Source organism: Salvelinus sp. IW2-2015, linkage group LG26, assembly GCF_002910315.2.
Source record: "Salvelinus sp. IW2-2015 linkage group LG26, ASM291031v2, whole genome shotgun sequence".
NCBI lineage: Eukaryota > Metazoa > Chordata > Actinopteri > Salmoniformes > Salmonidae > Salvelinus > Salvelinus sp. IW2-2015.
The window spans coordinates 41,999,402-42,022,652 of NC_036866.1; the positions used below are offsets into that span (position 1 = coordinate 41,999,402).

The 23,251-nt window shown below is 42.1% G+C and overlaps 1 protein-coding gene across 1 annotated transcript in view; it reads right to left on the bottom strand.

The window, feature by feature from the left end:
- LOC111952298 (carbohydrate sulfotransferase 8) overlaps positions 1 to 9,949 on the bottom strand; it is a 79,168-nt gene extending 69,219 nt beyond the window's left edge. The window contains exon 1 of the mRNA XM_023970862.2: positions 9,644 to 9,949. The gene's annotated coding sequence lies outside the window, so the exon portion shown is untranslated. The remainder of the gene's footprint in view (positions 1 to 9,643) is intronic.
- Between the last annotated feature and the right edge of the window lie 13,302 nt (positions 9,950 to 23,251).

A 23,251-nucleotide genomic window follows, 5' to 3' on the forward strand; every position in this document is an offset into this window, starting at 1 on the left:
CTATCATACAGTGTACACCAACTGTCTATCATACAGTATGCAGCCAGCTGTCTATCATACAGTATGCACCAACTGTCTATCATACAGTCTGCGCCAACTGTCTATCATACAGTATGCACCAACTGTCTATCATACAGTATGTACCAACTGTCTATCATAGAGTATGTGCGTGCAGGAAAATAGATCATGCTGCATGCAACATAGAAAAGAAAATCGATATGTTGGGAACTGATAATTGATCACATGGTGTCAGAATGAATGCAATTAATTGATTATTGAATGTTATCGATGGACATTCAGCCTGCCTCTGCTCAACAAGCTTGAATTTGAGAACTAATCGTTTGGGGGCCTTCTGCAGCTTGCAAACGGCATTGTGCTAATCTCCCTCGCGGCAGTCAAGCCATCCGCAAGGAGTCGTTCACAGCACCCGCAGCCCCCTGACGGCCAACGATAAACAAAAAACTTGAAAGAATCATGATTATACAAGCCTCTCGTTCACCATAGATCTATAAAAGTGTGCTTAAAACATTGTACATTTGTGATTGCTAGGCATAGAAATAAGATTAATTAACTTATTAACTTTATTAACTTTATTTCTATGCCTTGCAATCACAAATGTACATTGTTTGAAGCACACTTTTATAAATCACAGTCACAAATGACAGCTCCAATTAACCCTCTATGGTGAACGAGAAGCTTATAGAATAATTCTTATTTTGAGTTTTTGTTTATTGTTCGCCGGTAGGCAGGGTTGGGGAGTAACGGATATAATCCGTTACATGTAAGGGATCACAAAAAAACTGTAACTGTAATCCGTTACGTTACGAGCAAAAAATATTGTAATCAGATTAGATACTTTTGAAAAACTAGTTCAAGGATTACTTTTACATTCAGAAAGGATGTTTGCGGAAAAAAATCTTTGACACACTGTTTTCTCATAAGACATTCAAATCAGCATTGAAAAAATGTGCAAGTTTAAATTTGTTCCACCTGAGCGAGTCTGACCACAAGTCATAGACCACTATCATGACACACCAAATGTGTTTGATCGATCGTGGGAAAGCGCAGGAATAGGCTTTTGTCTATTTTGTCACATTTCTAAGTGATCACAAACTTTTGAACGGTAGTGTATATATCCATTGATTCTTGAAGAATATAATTTATAAATGCCTCATGAGCTTAGTTCAACTGTCACACTCCTTGAGAACCCAAAATATAAGCTATGTTTTTTCTCCAATGTTTTTAAACATTGTAAATGTAAACAAACACTGACTCATAACATGGTTAAAACAATACTTTTGATATCATGGATGGAAAGTCCTTGCATCCATAGCTCTGTCTATTAATCTGAGAGTGGTTACATTTCTCCAGCACTTTTCAGTAGCGCTCAAAGCATGCCATTCCATGAGCGCAGCATTTATTTTTCAACTCGAATCAATGAGCCCAATCAGTCCTCCATGACAACAAAATCATAAACAACAGAGTAGGGCTGGCTAATAAGTCCTTCGTTTTGGGGTTATGCTCAGGTAAAACAATTTGGCTAGTATATACTTCCATATTTCCAAGTCCTATTCTTGAAAATCAAGGGGTATAACATTTATTGGAATGACTGGAATTCTGATACTTTGGTTTTTAATGTAAATATATAATTTAATTGTATTATTATATATTGTAGAAAGCGATGGGTTAGAAGAAGCCTACATAACCACCCCATAAAGTAAAATGTAACATCCATTTATGGCCAGCAATGTAAACTATAACACTGATCCTGAAATAGATGTCGTTCAATTGGTAACATACATTTTTGTATTCTTCTAATGCCTCTTAAGGGGAAAGTAATCTAAAAGTAACTGAATGTAATCAGATTACTTTACTGAGTTTGGGTAATCCAAAAGTTATGTTACTGATTACAATTTTGGACAGGTAACTAGTAACTGTAACGGATTACATTTAGAAAGTAACCTACCCAACCCTGCCGGTAGGGGGTCGTGGGTGCTCTGGGCATTACTGAACCAAATGAGTTAAAATACTTGTTCTTTTGACTGAACGAGTTGAAAAGTTCAAAGTGAATAGAAAAGCTGAACTCATCACTAGCTGACATTGAAGGGGCGAAGGAGTTTTTATGTTGTGGAGGAGGAGGAGGAGGAGGAGGAGGAGGAGGAGGACATTTGATATCTCCACCCATAACATTAACAGATTATACTGCTGAGATCATAATCTGCATTTCCTAGTATCTGTGTATTGATTGATCTGCACTGACATTCAAATTACTTCAATATTTAAGCAAAACTATTGTTTTGGATGGAATACTTCTCTCTTATAATTCTTCCTCACTTGTCGCAATATCTCAATGCCCGATTGATAAACATTTTTATATCTTGGCAATATCGAAGTACCCTAAATGACCAAAAGTATGTGGACACTTGCTCGTCGAACATCTCATTCCAAAATCATGGGCATTAATATGGAGTTGGTCCCCTCTTTGCTGCTATAAAAGCCTCCACTCTTCTGGGAAGGCTTTCCACAAGATGTTGGAACATTGCTGCGGGGACATGCTTCCATTCAGCCACAAGAGCATTAGTGAGGTCGGGCACTGATGTTGGGCTATTAGGCCTGGCTCGCAGTCGGCGTTCCAATTCATCCCAAAGGTGTTCGATGGGGTTGAGGTCAGGGCTCTGTGCAGGCCAGTCAATTTCTTCCACACCAATCTCAACAAACCATTTCTGTATGGATGTCACTTTGTGCACGGGGGCATTGTCATGCTGAAGCAAGGAAAGGCCTTCCCCAAACTGTTGCCACAAATTTGGAAGCATAGAATCGTTTAGAATGTAATTTTATGCTGTAGCGTTAAGATTTCCCTTCACTGGAACTAAGGGGTCTAGCCCGAACCATGAAAAACAGCCCCAGACCATTATTCCTCCTTTACCTAACTTTACAGTTGGCACTATGCATTGGGGCAGATTCGTCCGTTGGACTGCCAGATGGGGAAGTGTGATTCATCACTCCAGAGAACACATTTCCACTGCTCAAGAGTCCAATGGCGGCGAGCTTTACACCACTCCAACCGACGCTTCGCATTGCGCATGGTGATCTTAGGCTTGTGTGCGGCTGCTCGGCCATGGAAACACATTTCATGAAGCTCCCGGACGAACAGTTCTTGTGCTGACGTTGCTTCCAGAGGCAGTTTGGAACTAGGGTAGTGAGTGTTGCAACTGAGGACAGACTACGGACAGACGTGTTACATGCTTCAGTACCGTTCTGTGAGCTTGTGTGACTTATTGCTGTTATTGCTTCTAGACGTTTCCACTTCACAATAAGAGTACTTACAGTTGACCTGGGCATGGCTGTGTGCTCAATTTTATACACCTGTCAGCAACGGGTGTAGCTGAAATAGTCGAATCCACTCATTTGAAGGGGTATCCACATACTTTTGTATATATATTGTATATTAACACCACTACTCAGACACCAAAACCGGCACAGATTGGTCAATTCGAGGCACTGAATTAAGCATTAAAAGTCAGCCCTGTCGTCATGTTTGACATACAACCATGAAACTTGGCATATCAGTGTTTCTCATCATAAGGGACAAATTTGCATGGAATCTTTGTAAAAGAAAAATATATATATATGTGCGTCCTCAATTAAACCCTAATAACTCCAATGATATTTGCTCTAACATCTTGAAACTTGCACATTAGTGTTTTCAATTGTTAGATTTATACGAGGGAGGATGTTTAATGCTTCCATGCAACTGTCTCTTTCAGCTTCCCCATCAGCCAGCACCCCGTTTCAATGCTGCTTGCAGCTATAATATTATTCTTTCTTTTATAGCTCTCATATCATTTTTGCCATTACATGTGATTTTGGATAACCTTTAGCCATGCTAAATAATGTTGGGGAATGAAAAAGGGGAATAAATTGGTGTGAATTAGCCTTAGCGGAGTTGCCAACAACTGTAAGTTCCGGTTTTCAGGGTAAATGGAAGAGTGCCTGTTCCGAAGGCTACATTCCCTCTTAACTCCTCCTTCACATTTAATGGATTGGCTGAACAGTTCAGAAGAGAACCTCCCCTGACAGTTTTTTTTCTCTCTTCTCGTCAAGACCAGAATGTCGGGGATCTAGTTGTAGTTTGTGCTTCTTTTACGCCTGGCTACATTAGGTTAGTGTGAATTAACGCCGTGTCATGCTCCCGTGGGAGCGCGGAAATTGAAAGCGGCACAGTTATCAAATTGCTTAGAAAAATACTATTTCAACATCACTTTTTCTTGCACTAAAGTTCCATACATGGTATAGCGTCCTGATCTGAAATAAATTGTACTTGAACCCTTGTACCCAGCTTGTACCCTTTCGTGAACTCTGAAGAATTAATCATTTCAACCAAGCTATTTTCCTTTATAAGATATATAGTGTATTCCAGTATGAGTCAATATGATACATTTTCCGTAGTTTGGGCTTTATTGCTTTGTTGCCACCATATGATAGCCCTTTATGGAGGAGAGGAGAAGAGAAAGACTGGATGCTGTTTCTTTTATCACAAAGCGCCACAGCTCTTCCTAATCATGGGGATATTGCTATAAATGTGTCAGGGTCAGACAAAGGTCCATGATTAGAAAACTGCTCATGTCATTCCACAGATTCATCCTCACGTCAAACTATGAGCTACTGAATAGAGTCAAATGATTCGAGCAACGAGGCAATCTTCCATTAACAATAGAGTTGAACGACAGAGTTAGGATTCAGCCTTGAGAAAATGTAATAATGGTCTTGTATCAACAGGGAAATGTCAGCTCATACTCAGTGGTATTTGTCAGATGGATTCTCAGATGAAACGCAATTGACGCTTTCAATCAATAAAGTGTGTCCATGCCTGAAATGGAACCCAAGTGATTAAACAACACGGCCTCACGATGATATCCCCACCTATGCATATTTACTATCAGTCACATGTATACTGTTCTAACTGAAATTACACAAAGCATAGAACTACACATGCAGTGCCTTCAGAAAGTATTCACACCCCTTGACTTTTTCCACATTTTGTTGTGCCACTGGCCTACACACAATATCCCATGATGTCAAGGTGGAATTATGTTTTAAGAAATGTTTACAAATGAATAAAAAAAGGTAAAGCTGAAATGTCTTCAATCAATAAGTATTTAACCCCTTTCTTATGGCAAGCCTAAATAAGTCCAGGAGTAAAAATGTGCTTAACAAGTCACATAATAAGTTGCATGATTTTTTTAATGACTACCTCATTTCTGTACCCCACACATACAATTACACTACATGATCAAAAGTATGTGGACACCTGCTTGTCAAACGGATTTCTACTAGATGTTGGAACATTGCTGCAGGGACTTGCTTCCATTCAGCCACAAGAGCATTAGTGAGGTCGGGCACTGATGTTGAGCGATAAGGCATGGCTCGCAGTCAGTGTTCCAATTCATCCCAAAGGTGTCTGATGGGGTTGAGGTCAGGGCTCTGTGCAGGCCAGTCAAACCAGTCAAACAGGCCAGTCAAACACACGGATCTTAACAAACCATTTCTGTATGGACCTCGCTTTGTGCATGGTGGCATTGTCATGCTCAAACAGGAAAGAGCCTTCTCCAAACTGTTGCCACAAAGTTGGAAGCACAGAATCATCTTGAATGTCATTGTATGCTGTAGCGTTAAGATGCCCCTTCACTGTAACTAAGGAGCCCTAACTATAAAAAACAGCCGCAGACCATTATTCCTCCTTCACCAAACCTAACAGTTGGTACTATGCAGTTGGGCAGGAAGCGTTCTCCTGGCAACTGCCAAACTATGACAGTGCCACGTTGAAAAGTCACTGAGATTTTCAGTAAGGCCATTCTACTTCCAATGTTTGTCTATGGAGATTGCATGACGGTGTGCTTGATTTTATACACCTGTCAGCAACAGGTGTGGCAGAAATAGCCAAATCCACTCATTTAAAGGGGTGTCCATATACTTTTGTATAAATAAATATCGTATCTGTAAGGTCCCTCAGTCGAACAGTGAATTTGAAACACAGATTCAATCACAAAGACCAGCAAGGTTTTCCAAAGCCTCGCAAAGATGGACACCTGTTGGTAGATGGGTAAAAAAACAAAACAGACATTGAATATCCCTTTGAGCATGGTGAAGTTATTAAATACACTTTGGATGGTGTATCAATACACCCGCTCACTACAAAGATACAAGTGTTCTTCTTAACTTAGTTGCTGGAGAGGAAAGCAACTGCTCATGGATTTCTCCATGAGGCCAATGGTGACTTTAAAACAGTCAGAGTTTAATGGCTGTGATAGGAGAAAACTGAGAATGGATAAACAACATTTGAGTTACTCCACAATACTAACCTAACTGACAGAGTGAAAAGAAGAAAGACTGAACAGAATAAAAATATTCCAAAACATGCTTCCTGTTTGAAACAAGGAACTAAAGTAATAGTGCAAAAAATATGGCAAAGCAATTAACTTTTTATCTTGAATACAAAGTGTTATGTTTGGGGCAAATCCAATACAACACATTACTGAGTACCACTGTGTAACGTGGGCGCTGGGAGTCGGGAAGCAAGTTCAGGGAGTGCATAATTTAATAAACAAAACAAGAAACATGAACAATGCACAGACATGAAACGGAAACAGAAACAATGACGCCTGGGGAAGGAACCAAAGGGAGTGACAGATATAGGGCAGGTAATCAAGGAGGTGATGGAGTACAAGTGAGTCTGATGACGCGCAGGTGCGCGTAACGATGGTGACAGGTGTGCGCCATAACGAGCAGCCTGGTAACCTAGAGGCCGGGGAGGGAGCACACGTGACACACTGTTCATATTTTCAAGCATAGTGGTGGCTGCATCATGTTATGGGTATGCTTGTAATCATTAAGGACTTAATAAACGGAATGGAGCTAAGCACAAGCAAAATCCTAGAGGAAAACCTGGTTCAGTCTGCTTTCCACCAGACACTGGGAGATGAATTCACCTTTCAGCAGGACAACAACCTAAACCACAAGGCCAAATATACACTGGAGTTGCTTACCAAGATGACATTAAATGAGTGGCCTAGTTACAGTTTTTACTTAAATCTGCTTCAAAATCTATGGCAAGACCTGAAAATAGCTGTCTAGCAATGATCAACAACCAAAATGACAGAGCTAGAATAATTATTTTAATAATAATGTGCAAATATTGTACAATCCAGGTGTGTAAAAGCTCTTAGAGACTTACCCAGAAAGACTCACAGCTGTAATCGCTGCCAAAGGTGATTCTAACATGTATTGACTGTGAATACTTACAGTATGTAAATTAGATATTTCTGTATTTCCTTTTCAAAAATGTGCAAAAAATTCTAAAACCATGTTTTCACTTTGTCATTATGGGGTATTGTGTGTAGATGGGTGAGAATATATATATTTGTTAATCCATTTTGAATTCAGGCTGTAAGAAAACAAAATGTGGAATAAGTCAATGGGTATGAACACTTCCTGAAGGCACTGTAAATCAGCTTCTTCCTTAGTCTCTAAAATATAATTCCTTTTGGTTTCCAGAGAGCTTGGAACCCTTCAAAGGCATTCATAGGAACATAGTCACCCAAAACAAACACAGACAACTTGAGAGGAGCTAAAGTAACTCTACTCCACATTAAAGCACTAAAACTGACTTGTTCTAAAACATCACAGCTCTCTGAGGACACTTAGCATCTATTAGGATAGTGCTAAAATATGCATCAGGGATCCCTGGAGAGTCTTGATTCCTCCAAATGGAAGGAAGCCATTGAACACCTCACATTCCTAACCAACATTCTGCGTCCCAAATGGCACCCTATTCCCTATAAAGGTCTTTGTGGGTTGACGCTGCTGCTACTCTCTGGGCCAGGTTATGTTGACTTGGAGAGACAATAAAACAAGCAGAGGTGCGTCACCTTTCTTTCTGAGTCCGACGTAAGGGGATCTTTTACAATGTATCATTAATGGATCTCAGTTCTTTGGCGGGATAATTTCACAATCCCAGGTGAATAATCAAGTCGTGTAGCTTTCCTCATTAGAGGAAGATGGAAGTATACATTTTCCTCTGTGAGAGGGGGCGTAACACGCTAACCTTTTAAAGGTCTTTATGATAACTGAATCCTAATACAGATTTAGTGAACAGCACACTTCAAAGAAAGTGGGTTTGAAATGAAGCTTGGTATTTCCAGCTCATGTTCTGGTGCTATAGTGAATTTAATGCCATTTAGGAAGCTATATGCTATCAGTAGTCTCTAAAATACTTGCCAGTAGATGTTATTAGGATGTTAAGGTACCATAACATATATCAGCTCATGGCGAATTGGCTAATACTGTCATGATATATAACGTTTTCTGGTTAATTGTTAAGATTGGTCATCACTGTACAGACCGGCATAGCTCACTGCTCTTACAGTGTACCAACTGCAGTGTGTGTTTGTGTGTGTGCGTGTGCGTGTGTGTGCGCGTGCGTGTGTGTGTGCAGATTCCACAGATGCACAGCCCTGCACGGAGTCCACAGATTCCCAGGCCAGGGGCCATGAGGTGCCCTCAGCACAGAGAGGATGAGACTATTTATAGCCAGGAGGAGAGAAATAATTCAGTGTGATCAGAGCGCAGGTCATTCAAGTCTTCTTTTGACAGAAGAGACAGGAAGAAGTGAAAGGATGTATATCCCCTCTCCTCTCGTTCCCTATCTACCGCTACTCTCCATTCATGACAGGGATGATATCTGTTTGAATCCCCTCGGTCTCCTTTTTCTACCACTACTCTCCATTCAGGACAGGTTATTCAAGTGTACTTTTCACAGAGGAGACGGGTGAAAGACGAATATCCACTTTCCTCTCTCTCCACCACTCTCTATCAGTCTTTATTCATGACAGTGGGGGTAGGTCCTCTCGCTTTCTCTTTCTCTTTCTCTTTCTCTTTCTCTTTCTTTCCACCACTACTCTTCATTCATGACAGAGGGGATATGTAATTTGTTAGATTCTTTATGGCTCAATCCCCAGTCCCTTCTGTGAGCTGTCAAAGAGAGACACTTTGGAGATATTGATGTCTTCTTCCTCTGAATAGTGCCGCACAGCCAAAGCCTGGCAAACAATCATGATATGATTTCTTCATCTAAACCTATGGCAATGAATGAAACTTGACATGACTGTATATCCTTTAGCGTGCTAGGTTCATCTATCAACTGGGTGTTTGCATAACATGGGGACTGACTGACTATCAGGAAGTCTTTCAAATGAATTTCAATGAATGTATTTATTTAACATATCTCCCATATCTCCAGAGAACTTATGCACAATGCCATTCCACAGTGAAATGTAAGATGAAAAATCAGGAAAATATGAATAAATAAAGCAGCCTACAAGTAGTTCTATCCTATAGAAGCCGTTACACAACGCAGTGTTTGGTATGCATGCAAAACATATAATTTCCTCTTTTGTTGAAATTATTTCGAAATCCAAACAACACTAAATAAAAGCTCATTATTTTCTCATTCAGATAGCCTGGTTTCACATACAGTAGTTACCGAAAATATAACCGGACGATTTCAGCATACATAGGTGATGGCCTATAACATTGTATATAACATAGTAATAACGTGGTAATAAGGTGTTATTTGCCAACTCACCTCCGTTGCAATCACCATCGGGCTTGGACGCTGAGAAGAGCTCGCGCGTGTCTGTGGAGTCAATTTCCTCCCGCTCGAGGTTGTTGATTTAGCATCACGACTGAAAACTCAGATTTCGCATATGTTTGCAAATACCATTTTCATCAAATGTACCTCATTGCTTCTCGCCATACGTTCCATTAACTCAGTCACCTTTTTGGTTGTGTCTGCTGAATTCACTTATTAGTGCCAGTGAGGGCTGTAGAGTAGCTCGAGGGTGAGAGAAGTAGACTACAAGGGCATTTTGCCAAATGTGTGAGTGGCGCGCAGCGCTCGCCGCCCGCATCTCCTTGCTGCTATTTTTTGCTCTCTACGTCCCTGGCAGTCCCATGGGAAAGCTATGCCGCTGATACTGCCGACACTGCCAAGCAACCGCTACAATAATAGCCCGCACACTCGGCGAATCCACATGATTCGATTTTTTTTCATCTGATATTTACCTGCTGTCTAATATAGCAGGCGGTCCATGACTAATGCATCAAGTGTACATTTTACAGGCGCATAATCCTTTCAAATAGGCTATATTTTTTTGAGTCTATAATTTAAAATGTATTGTGGAAAGTACAGTAAAATAAGACACTAGAACATTTAAATGTTGATTTTTTACCTTCACTTTTCTTTGGAATGGTCAAACAATAAGACTGTCTTGTGCGAATGAGTGCTGTGTCCTTTGCTTGAGATAAAGCTTTTTTTAAACCTGAAAACCACTGTCTGTCATCCTTTTTATTTACAATATGAAGAGGGAGATGAACACCTTGCTTAAATAAAATACAGCATTTTGTGTCGAAACAGACCACGCGGACAACACCTAGTAAATGTCATAGAGCTACTGTACGCGAAGAGGGCACAACAAAAACCTATTCCGCCTCAGGAGACTGAAAAGATTTGGCATGGGTCCTCAGATCCTCAAAAGGTTCTACAGCTGCACCATCGAGAGCATCCTGACTGGTTGCATCACTGCCTGGTATGGCAACTGCTCGGCCTCCGACCGCAAGGCACTACAGAGGGTAGTGCGAACGACCCAGTACATCACTGGGGCCAAGCTTATTGCCATCCAGGACCTCTATACCAGGCGATGTCAGAGGAAGGCCCAACAAATTGTCAAAGACCCCAGCCACCCTATACATGGACTGGTCTCTCTGCTACCGCACAGCAAGCGGTACCGGAGCGCCACGTCTAGGTCCAAAAGGCTTCTAAACAACTMKWYASCACACGTCTGAACRCCASRCCCCCCTTTACACCGCTTCTACATTGACTCTGTACTGGTACCCCCCTATATATAGTCTCGCTATTGTTACTTTACTGCTGCGCTTTAATTACTTATTACCTTTATTTCTTATTCTTATCCCGTTTTTTTAACTGCATTGTTGGTTAGGGTTAAGTAAGGATTAAGTAAGCATTTCACTGTAAGGTGAAACACCTGTTTTATTCGGTGCATGTGATTAATAATATTTGATTTTATTGTATTAGTGACAAACACACAGTTACAGATTGACACAGACGGCATACTGTATTTGATCACCCTCTACTGGTTTAGTTGGGTACATTTTGAGCCTGCAGTACACAAGCCTACACTCACTGACAGTTTGTCAATAGCCTTTGTTCGTGGAGGTAGAGGTCTGCGCGGGACTGATTTCTTCATCCCGCTCCCGCCCGCATCCGCTGGCTTTCTGTCCGACTCCCACCCGCTACAGCAAGAACTGGTCCGGTCCCGAACCCAATTACAGTCCAGTAATGTTATTTTAGGCGTATGTGACGCAGCTCACTTGCCAGCCATGGTCCCAACAATTTTGCGCCCTATAGGCAATATCAAAATGCAAAACAAAACCTAAGAAATGTGTTAAATTACCAGGGTGGCCCATTATATTAGGCTATCAGTATTACTAGTCTTAGTTTAAAGAGAGCAGAGTTAGAGATACTTGCATTTTCTCGATTTTCGGGAACAGTTACACATATGGGTGATCAATATGTATTTATAGGCAACGTAGTAAACTAGCAAACCATATTTTGGGAGTACATTTCGTTGGACAGATAAAGTGCCCGTTTCTCTGCCCATGCAAAGGCTAGGGTAACATGGGGTAAGACGCCTCTATTAGGGTGCTTAGGTTAAGGAACTACAAAGGAAAATAAATGGCTACAGTTGACAGATTCTTTGTTATTTAATCAAATTTATTTTTTATGAAAGGGGCTTTTTGCCCAGCTACCAGGGTAAGAGTTCAATAGTTTATTATTTGGCCTTACTGCTAGTAGCCGATACAAACGCATTGAATAACAATTTACTACATGGAAAAACAGATAGTCCTTCAAAAAATCAAAAGGAGGTTTGTTCTGAAGTGTCTGTCCTAGATCTGAGGGATACTGTATAAGAAAGATCAGGAAACATTATATGTCATTTTTAACATATATTTAACCCCTTATTTTTTTGCACTTAACAGTCTTAACAGTTACCTCGTACCCCTGCACATTATCTCAGTACTGGAACCCTGTGCATATAGCCAAGTTATCGTTACTCATTGTGTATTTATTCCTTGTGTTATAATTATTTCTAATTTATTTTCTCTCTGCATTGTTGGGAAGGGGCCCGTAAGTAAGCATTTCACTGTTAGTCTACACCTGTTGTTTACAAAGCATGTGACAAATACAATTGGATTTGATAGATAGTGTGCAGCTCTGTGGTGGCACATATTGATTGAGCTGTAGGGTCATTTGGCTGTTTTCGCTTTTCATAGTCTACTCTGTTTGAGGAAAATACACACAAGTTCTGTCTGTCTGTCTGAATTATGCACTATGGTTTTATAGCCCGCTTATTCCTCATGATTTTAGGATGAGACATTTTGTTGACATGATACTGTTGCTGTGCTACTGCATTGCACAACACTAGAATTCTTCTATGTCACCCCATACATTCTAGAACATGCAAGCATTTGAATGTGTTTTTGTTTGTTAATTGAGAAAAAAAACAAGTGACTGAAAATGACACTGTCAAACAGTTGAAGCACTCTTCACCGAAATATATTTAAATGGACGAGGTAGGAAAACAAAATGTTCTATTTTGATCGGTGTTTTGAAAGCAATTAGTCTCGAATAAGTATCGTTTGCTGCTCTGCATTTGAAACAGTTTTGATTGGTATGGTTTATATTGATATACTGTATTTAAGAAAGAAATGGGGGGGGGGGGGGTGCTGCAATAAAAGCCTATTATTAGCGTGTTATTGTTGTTAAATGCATTTCTCATTCCAAGTCAAATGCAAGTGATCAGATTATTTACCTTAACATCTATTGGTTTTGCACAGATTTAAATAATGCTTAAATGGCCTACACTTGTAGCCCCAGGCAAAATAAAAATAAAAATCATAATGGTTTATAAAGCCCTATGGATATCATACCATATTATCACCATCTCTTTAACAGAAGCAGTCACTGAGGTTGATCCTGGGTTCAAACGGCACCCAGGTCATAAAGGGCACTGCCACCAAGGCCAGGGGTGAGCAGTCAGGGCTGGGGGCCAGTGTTGGTGCCCAGTCAAGCCTGGCTCTGAAGCCAAGCACCAGGAGACCAGAGGAGGCTGGAGACCAGGCTGCCACCCATCCCCAGAAACAGGTAAGCTACACTGCACTGCTATAGCTTGGTCTCAGATATTTCTGAGCTGTCTTGTGAACTCCTATGGCCATTGTCATGCCAAAGTTGGCAAGAGAGCACAAAGAGATCTGAGACTAGGCTAGCACTGCTATGAACCTAATCAAAATAAAGGCATTTCATGATGCAAACTACTGTACTAGCCTGGTTCCAACTTTGCAACTGATGGAAATGCTTAGTAAATCACTTCTAGAGGGATTGCAGTCTGCCTTCTTCCGTACTGACTGACCAACGGAATAGTAATCGGCTCTATTCCACCATCATCTGTTCATATTCTGTCTGCTTTTCTTTTTGTACAGAAGTGTAAGAAGGAAAGAAGCAAACCACGAAAGATGAAAAGAGGGGTATATTTAATGCCATTAAAGCAGTATAAAGCATATACCCTTGGATCCCAAAGGACATGCAGACCTCTTCTGCTATTCGAAGTGCGTAAAAAGCACAACACTAAGCCAACCAAGCCAACCCTCCCAACCAAGCCAACCACCCGGCCTCTGCTCATCCATGGCCTGAGTGTCAATGAGTATCGGGCCATCTACAACACAGTGGTGGAGCCATTTGCAAGTACTGCTAGTGCATTGTCATCATATAGTCACCCCCAAGGCATAAACTTAAAGGAGAGACTGTGGCTCACACTGGACAGACCAAAGCTTGAGGAGGTGGTCCACAAAGACGGTCGTGTGGAAGTTCTAGAAACGTTTATCTCCGTTTTTTAGCCATAGATATCAAGTCTGAGACAGCAGAGAGCTCAGGTGGGGCCCATACCCAAATTGATTGTGTGTGTGGCTGTCCTCCCATCCCATATCCACAATACGTGTGTTAAACAAAAACTCTATTTTGAAATATTAAACTGAATTCCCCTCTGATGTGTCGGCTTTGTAATCATTACAATTAAATCAGATCAGGTAATAACACTGACGCACTGGGAAGATTTGAAGAGCCAGCAACTTGTTCCTACAATAAGCAATTGATTTCCTATGGGTAAACATCTAATGATGATTCATACAGATAGGCCTATTGTGGAAGATAAAGTTATCTTGGTACAAAATTATACATGTGGTGTTAACTCTATGGAGGTACTCTACAGAGAAAAGACACTGCTACGGTAGTAGTTATACAGCAGGCAAATTCGTTTTTTTTTTTTTTTTCATGAGTTGAGAGTGAAATGGCAGACCCAAATATTTATCTTTCCAAGGATATTTGCATGGTTCAGTTTCACACTGAATGGAAAACGATAAGAATGAGAGCTCCTTGGTGCGTCACAAGAAAAGACTATGCAAACATTCCCATGCTCTGTTACCTCTGTTGACTCTGTGGGGTGAGAGCCAATAGGAAGGGGAGAGGGAGGTTGTGAGAGGCAACAAAACCAAAAGAAAATAAGAAAAAAGAGAGGCAACGAAACCACAATATCTGTTTTCATCATCTCTTTTTAATTAATTGGATGACATCTCTAAATAGAACATTCCATACCATACGATATCAAACTTCATATCATTAAACTGACAAATATATTAGCCTGCTCCCAGATCTGTTTCAGCTATCATGTCAACTCCTCGTCATGCCAACATGACGAGGAGTGGCATGGTAGCACAAACATACTGCCCAATGGGCATACCACGTCATTTCAATGTGGATAAATCAGTAATATTTGGTTGGGACATTGATCAATGAGATTACAACCTATATTCACCCACTCAAAACATTTTGAAATATGTTATCACTATGCTTTCAACCATCTAAAAGCACAACCAAATTCCAATGGAAAAGCAACGTCTGATTTTTGGTTTAGTTATCAACCAAATGTCTATCACTGCGTTTTAAACCATTTAAAATCACAGCAAAATTTTATATGGAAATACCAAATTACCTGGATTGCAGAACCAAATTACCTGGATTGCAGTTGAGATTCCATTAAAAGAACATGATGTACAAAGTACAATGATCAATGACGTTTGAGATTCTGCGCATATTATTACAGCAATTGTGAAGATCTCCACAGACCTGCGAAGACGTACTGTATGTATGCTATCTTGAACAGTATATGATTACATAAGAATACATTTATACTTACAGTATCCTCAAAATGTGGCCATGGATGTGTTATTAATTTTAAGGTTAAACGTTACATTAGTTTGTAAGATAGCCTTACATTTGGGCTATTTACTGTATTACAAAAGTAATATTAAATAGTGTTTGATTGACAAAGTAACCAAATATCAACATTGAAAGGAGCTGTATCTACTACTTGGATAGTTCCATCTGAGCCACTGGCTTAATCCCATTCTTTAACTTTGATTTTTGGTTGAGATGGAGACGTGAATCCAGCATACTGTATAATTTGTTAACAAGTTACAAGGCTATTTATTGTATTTTAAAAGTGATATTGAATTGTGTTTGGTTGTCAATGCATGCAAATATCAACATTTGAATGAGATGTATCTTCTGCTTGGATAATTCCATCTCTGCCACTGACTTAGTCTGGATTTTAATTCCAGTTTGTCTACAAATTAATAATTGATATGTTGGATTCACGTCTCCATCTCAACCAAAAAGGTAAAGAATAGGACTAAATCAAAACAAACTTTAAATGTACTTTAAATAATGTTTGATTTGATTTTGTCCTATTCTTTCATTTAGATTTCTGGTTGAGATGGAGATGAATCCAACATGAATCCAACATATCAATTATTAATTTGTAGACAAACTGGAATTAAAATCCAGACTAAGTCAGTGGCACAGATGGAACTATACAAGCAGAAGAACCATCTCCTTCAAATTTTGATATTTGGTTGTCTATTCTGGGTTGGATTTAAACAGTAGTTGTTGAAGACTTTGTTATATAGGCCTAAATGCTGTAGCATCAATGATGATATATGACTTATAAAGTATGGTCACATTTAATTTATTCTGTTAAACCTACACTTTGGAATGACTTCGATAGCAACAGTGAATCTATTTAGTAAGATCTCGCAACTATCATTCTCACAATATCACATTGGTAATAATCAGTGACAAATATCATAGCTGGGCTTGGTTAATACCCTGGAAGGGAGACCAAAGGGTAGCTGTAGATATATACATTCTCCTGTAGGATTTTTTTTTCTGATAGTGGATATAACATTGAAGATACAAATTCAACATATTTTATACAAGATTTTTCTTTGTTGAATTTTGGTTACCATGATGACATAACCACGTGGATAACATTCAACCCTCAAAACAACCGTTTACGTTGATTACTTTTTTTCAAATCCAATGTATTTCCCACATAGATTCCACATCACAATATATTAACGAATTACGTTGAAAGAATATTGATTCAACCAGTTTGTGCCTAGTTGGTGTTGCCCAGGCTAGAAAAATATAAATACGATCAAACATATTTAACTTGGTAACTGTCATAAATATACATTTCATACTGGATCACAGGAAGATTGAACTATTTCCTGTATATCTAAATACACCTGAGAGATAGCCTATTCTGCCTGTGTCTTGGAGTCTGCTAGCACTTGATTATCCCCCTTCCTGCAGCAGGGGAGCAGCTGTCTGAAGCGGGACATGTAGAACAAGGGTCCAATGTGCAGGCCGAAGTTGGGGAAGGCCAGGAGCAACTGGAGGATGCAGCAGTGTATGCGGTTAGCCACTTGGTCCTCCTTCTCTGGGTGCCACACGGACATGAAGGGCACCAGGGCCACTAGAGGAGTGTAGGCCACCACCGAGGGCACCAGGATGAGCAAGATGTTCTTCCGAGCTCCCCTCAAAAGGTTCACGCTGCCCCCCGACCCCTCCCCAGAGCCCTCCCCAGTCCCACTCTGGCACAACACCCACATGATGCCCACCAGACACAGCAGCATGATCAGGAACAGGACTGAAATGGTGATGGCCAAATACAGAGCCATGGAGAACACCCCCTGGAAGTAGGCCAGCAGCATCACCACCAGGGTGAGGAGCCAGGCCAGGGCACACACCCCAGCGTGGTACTTCCACTTCTCCAGTCGCATGTAGGCCACGGGCCGCGCTGCCACTAGATAGTGCTCCACACACATGCAGGCCAGAAGGAGAGGACAGCCGAAGATGTTGATGGCCGAGAGGGCTCTGGCCGCTGAGAGCATCTGTTTGGACGTGTCGTGGTGCATGGCAGTGTAGATGTCCACGGGCAGGCAGAGGCAGTATAGGATGTCCAGGATGGACAAGTTGAGGACCAGGACCTCGGAGGCTGATAGGGCCTTCTTGCTGCTCATCAACATCCACAGCAGGCCCAGGTTGGCTGGGAGACCCGTAAGCAGAACAAAGATCTTGATGCTCAACCAGACAGTGGAATTGCCAAGTATGCGACACTGGTGCATCACCTCGTCCATGCTCATGCTGAGGAATGACCAGGAAAACTCGCCAACTGGTAACATGCCCCAACTATTGGTGCCATTGGTGTTTTGGCCCCAGCAAAAGGAAGAGTTGTTGCATGCTGTACCCCCACCGGAGGAAGTGCTATTGTTGACCATGGTGTTTCTTCTGAGGAGAATGATCAGAATACCCTGTAGGGGACAAAGCAAATCCCTATTTACATATGCTGAATATGTATCAGGCAAAGTATCACCAACCATTCAAAGTGAATGGGGGAAACGCCTGTACAATGGGTCATCATTAAACTAGCTTCAAAATCCCTGAATCTGAAGATATGAATCTGTAATGTTTACTCATCAATAATTTTGACATTAAAGTCTCTAACATTAAAGTCTCGACCCAACTCAAAAAAATAGTGATATTCAACAAATAAGGCTTATCCTTCTGACATTGACACATGAGATTATATCTCATCATGTGAAATAAATACAACCACATATCACAGACAAATATAGAGGAAACAAATATTCCATTGCAGCTAAACAATAAATATACAGTATAGCGTCTTGCAACAAACCCATTTTAATACACATCTGAAATCTATGAATAAAAAAATCTTAGAACAGTAATATTTTACACACACATGAAGGTACCGTAAACAATAATTTATTATGAAAAACAAAAATGTGAAAGCTTTGTGGAAACAGCATTTTGGAACTAAACTCTTAACATCTATCTAATTTCAAGTGCAATCTTCAAGCCATTTACCAATATAATTCCAAGGTTCTTGTCTTCTTGATGTCAAAGTAGTAATCTCTCAATGCATCACAATTACAAAATAAGGTCATAGAAATGAGTACTTTATGTATCCCATTTGTTTGCACCAGCTAATACATACAACTTCCTTCCCCCTTAGGGGATTAATAAAGTACTATCTTATCTTGTAATTGAAATTAACAGTATAAAATCAGTATAACTCAGTATAAAATCAGCGGTAGACAAATGAAAGTTGAAAGTGAACCAACCTGATCAGACAGACAGAGGAAGGTGTGGAGGACGATGATGACTCTGAGATGTAGCTACAGTGTTAGTCTGTTTCTACCCCTCCTCGCCTTATACATTTGTCAGAGGGAGGGGGCGGGGGTAGAGAGAGAAAGAGTGAGAGAGAGAGAGAGATGGCTGGATAATGATAACAAGAGAGAGAGAGATTAATGAGTTTGCATGTACCTGTGATGGTCCAGTGGGAAAAGGGAAGGTGCTATAGACCCAGGATGGTCCAGGGCAGGTATAGGGCTTCCCTTCCCTTCTGTTTTGTGTTCTGAGGCTGACTAAAACTACAACATGCAAATATTCCCGAAAAGCTACACAAACATGATGTTTGTTGGTAATTTCATACCAAGAAGAGCATTTCTGAACAACTCTCGTTGCTCTTCCTTCGCCTTACTTTATCTGCCTTGTGGCTTCTATCATAATATTCTGTTGTAGCTGCAAGGGGACCAGCATAATACCACAGAATACAAAGGGATGCTGGATATTGTATTGATCAACATCCCTTGTGTTTGTCTATGGAAGTGTAGACCATAGACAAACACAAGAGATGTTTTGTTAGCTGATGATGGCCCATTATTACCCATCGTACTGTTGGCCTTGTCACGGCCGTCGTAGGGAGGAGACCAAGGCACAGCGTGGTAAGTGTACATTCTACTTTATTTAAAGAATGAACACTGAACAAAACAAACAAAATAACAAAACAAACCGTGAAGCTAATATGGCTAGTGCAGACAGGCAACTAAACATAGAATAAGAACCCACAAACCAAAAGGGAAAATAGCAACCTAAATATGATCCCCAATCAGAGACAACGATAAACAGCTGCCTCTGATTGGGAACCAATTCAGGCCACCATAGACCTACATATACCTAGACATATCAAAACCCCTAGACATACAAAAAAACCTAGACAATACAGAAACAAGCATACCCACCCTTGTCACACCCTGACCTAACCAAAATAATAAAGAAAACATAGATAACTAAGGTCAGGGCGTGACAGTACCCCCCCCCCCCCCCCCCCCCCCCAAAGGTGCGGACTCCCGACCGCGAACCTGAACTTATAGGGGAGGGTCCGGGTGGGCATCTACCCTCGGTGGCGGCTCTGGTTCTGGACGCCGCCCCCCATCTTTACACTGATCCCTCCGCCTTTGTAGATCCAGACCGTGGATCATCGCCGGAGGCTCCGGACTGCGGATCATCGCCAGAGGCCCCGAACTGGGGACCCTCGCTGGAGACCCCGGGCTGGAGACCCCGGGCTGGAGACCGTCGCTGGAGACCCCGAGCTGGGGACTGTCGCTGGAGACCCCGGGCTGGGGACTGTCGCTGGAGACTCCGGGCTGGGGACTGTCGCTGAAGACCCCGGGCTGGGGACTGTCGCTGGAGACCCCGGGCTGGGGACCGTCGCTGGAGACCTTCGCTGGAGACTTTCGCTGGAGGCTCCGGACTGGGGATCGTCGTTGGAGGCTTCGTGCCATGGATCATCACTGGAGGTTTCTTGCCATGGATCATCACTGGAGGCTTCGTGCCATGGATCATCACTGGATGCTTCTTGACATGGATCATCACTGGAGGCATCGTGCCATGGATCATCACTGGAGGCTTCTTGCCATGGATCATCACTGGAGGCGTCGTGCCATGGATCATCACTGGAGGCTTCTTGCCATGGATCATCACTGGAGTGAGGAGACGAATGGGCAGTCTGGTACGTGGAGCTGCCACAGGGCTCACCAGGCTGGGGAGACATACAGGAGGCCTGGTTCTGGCAGCAGGCACAGGACTCACCAGGCTGGGGAGACATACTGGAGGCTTGGTTCTTGGCGCTGGCACCGGATACACTGGGCAGTGGAGGCGCACTGGAGGTCTCGAGCGCAGAGCTGGCACAACCCGTTCTGGCTGGATGCCCACTACCACCCGGCAAATGCGGGACGCTGGCACAGAGCACACCGGCCTGTGAATGACACCGTGCGCATCACCCCATAACACGATGCCTGACCAGTCACATGCTCCCCACGGTAAGCACGGGGAGTTGGCTCAGGTCTAAACTCAGACTCCGCCAATCTCCCCGTGTGCCCCCTCCAAATTTTTGGGGGGGAGCTGCCTCTCGGGCTTCCGTGACCGGGTCTTGTCCCCTGCCATTCTCTCCTCCCTGGTCCAGCTCATCCTCCAGGTTGGCGCACGCTGCTTGGTCCCTTGGTGGTGGGTAGTTCTATCACGGCCGTCGTTGGAAGAAGCGGACCAAGGTGCAGCGTGGTTAGCGTACATTACTTTTATTTTAGAATGACGCCAACAAAAACAATAAACCATACAAAAACCGACCGTGAAGCTGAAGGGCTATAGTGCCACAAACAAAGACAACTACCCACAACAAAACCAGGGAAAAAGGGCTACCTAAGTATGGTTCCAAATCAGAGACAACGATAGACAGCTGTCCCTGATTGAGATCCATACCCCGCCAAAACATAGAAACACAAAATCATAGAAAAAAAAACATAGAATGCCCACCCCAAATCACACCCTGACCAAACCAAATAGAGACATAAAAAGGCTCTCTAAGGTCAGGGCGAGACACTTGCTGTCATTAGGTGGTGGTCTGACCCAGGGTCCACTCCCCTCTTCACTCTGACGTCCAGCAGTGAGCGCCTAAACTTTTGGTTAATGCAGATGTTGTGTGGTTGGGTGACACCCATGTTGCATTGTGCATGTATTTGTGTGAGAAAATGGTTTCTTCATCCCTTGGTGGGGTATAGCATTGTACTACTTGAAGGTAGTACTTAATGAGTGGTATGGAACGTCACTGTTATGATTATAGAGTTGATGGATTCCCAGCTGATGAGGGCCCTCTGTACTTCTTTGGATAACATGAAACCTACTCCCTCTGTATGTGATGATGTGTCTTCTGGGTGTCCGGAGTACAATATGGACTCTCCGCTGGCCAGTTTAGTTTCCCCTGCCTGGAGCCATCTTGTTGCACACAGCCCTGGATCACTGCTGTCTTTCCTCCTGCAAACATGGCTCTGACATTGAATGTTCCTATGTCGGTAGATCGCCTAGGGGTAAGAAGATTTGAATGCATAGTCTCCTTGCGCTTTTCCATGTACATCATCATTTTCTGTTACAATGATCTTTTTGCTTTTTATCAATGTTTTTATGGGATGGGGTTGCTGGCTTTCTGCCATTTCTAGTTTTTTTTGGAGGGAGGGTTGATTTGTTAGTCCCCTGCCCTAGCCTTTTGTACTCCTGGAAATGGATTACAGTCTCATACCACGTGAGATCAGACAGGCCAATCCCTTGTAATTTACAGTAAAATACTGTGAAATACAAACCCCTCCCCTTAACGAATATCACTAATTCATCCATTAATTCATAACTTTTTCACAGAATAGTATAGTTCATTTTACAATATTGTACCTTGTGTCATTACACAGTACTTGCTTTGATACCATATTTATATAACAATAGGTGTACTGTAATATGAAATACATAATTTTACTTGCCACGGAGCTGCCTGTAAGTTACTCACAAGCAACCCTTTATACAGCGTAGGCTAACCTGTCAGTTTTGAAATGAAACAGTGGAGGGAATTGCCTTTATGATGTCATTTTTGGCTATCATGGACTGAATTGTTATTTGGAACTTTGGAAACATACTACTTGTTCTCTAGGGACACCTGACCGCTGACCAAGTCCCCATCCCCATACACTCTATTCATTTTGATTGGGTATTTACGTGCAAAGGGCGTAAAGGTCGTAGGGCATGGTCTTCAGCCACACTTACTGTAAAATTGATTCTTCAATGCCCTGCACAGATAGGTGTTTGATGACATTAAGCTACACAACAATGCTTGATTCAAAGGATGGTTCTGCAGATTTGATGCAAGAGCATGTGGGGGTCTTGTTGCAGGCTGAGCTATGAGCTTGATTAAAACACACTTTAGAACTAGTTCTTATCACATAGCAACCCCTTCTCTTCTCGCCAGACGAAGATATCTGCCTGCAAGTCCCGCTGACACCGTTTTCCTTCAACGTCCCACACAAAACTCAACACAACACTCGAAAATGTAGGCCTGTTTCACTATGGCCATTTACTGGTGTACAACCTGCTGACAAACCAGACGAAGACAGCGGGGTGTCCCTCACGCCTCCTAGACTATACACCTGCAGGGATTGTCTCCGACTCCCTCTTACCGGAGGGCGACCGTTTGTCTTCAGCAGGACAACCTGAAGATTCTCTGTACACTCATGATATCACACCCTGATCTGTTTCACCTGTCTTTGTGCTTGTCTCCACCCTCCTCCAGGTGTCGCCCATCTTCCCCATTATCCGCAGTGTAGTTATATCTGTGTTCTCTGTTTTTCTGTTGCCAGTTCGTCTTGTCAAGCCTACAAGCGGGTTTTTCCGTGCTCCTGTTTTTCCTAGTCTCTGTTTTCTAGCTATCCCGGTTCCAACCTGTTCTGCCTGCCCTGACACTACTGAGCCCGCCTGCCTGACCATTCAGCCTGCCCTGACCTCGAGCCTGCCTGCCCCCCTGTACCTTTCGGACTT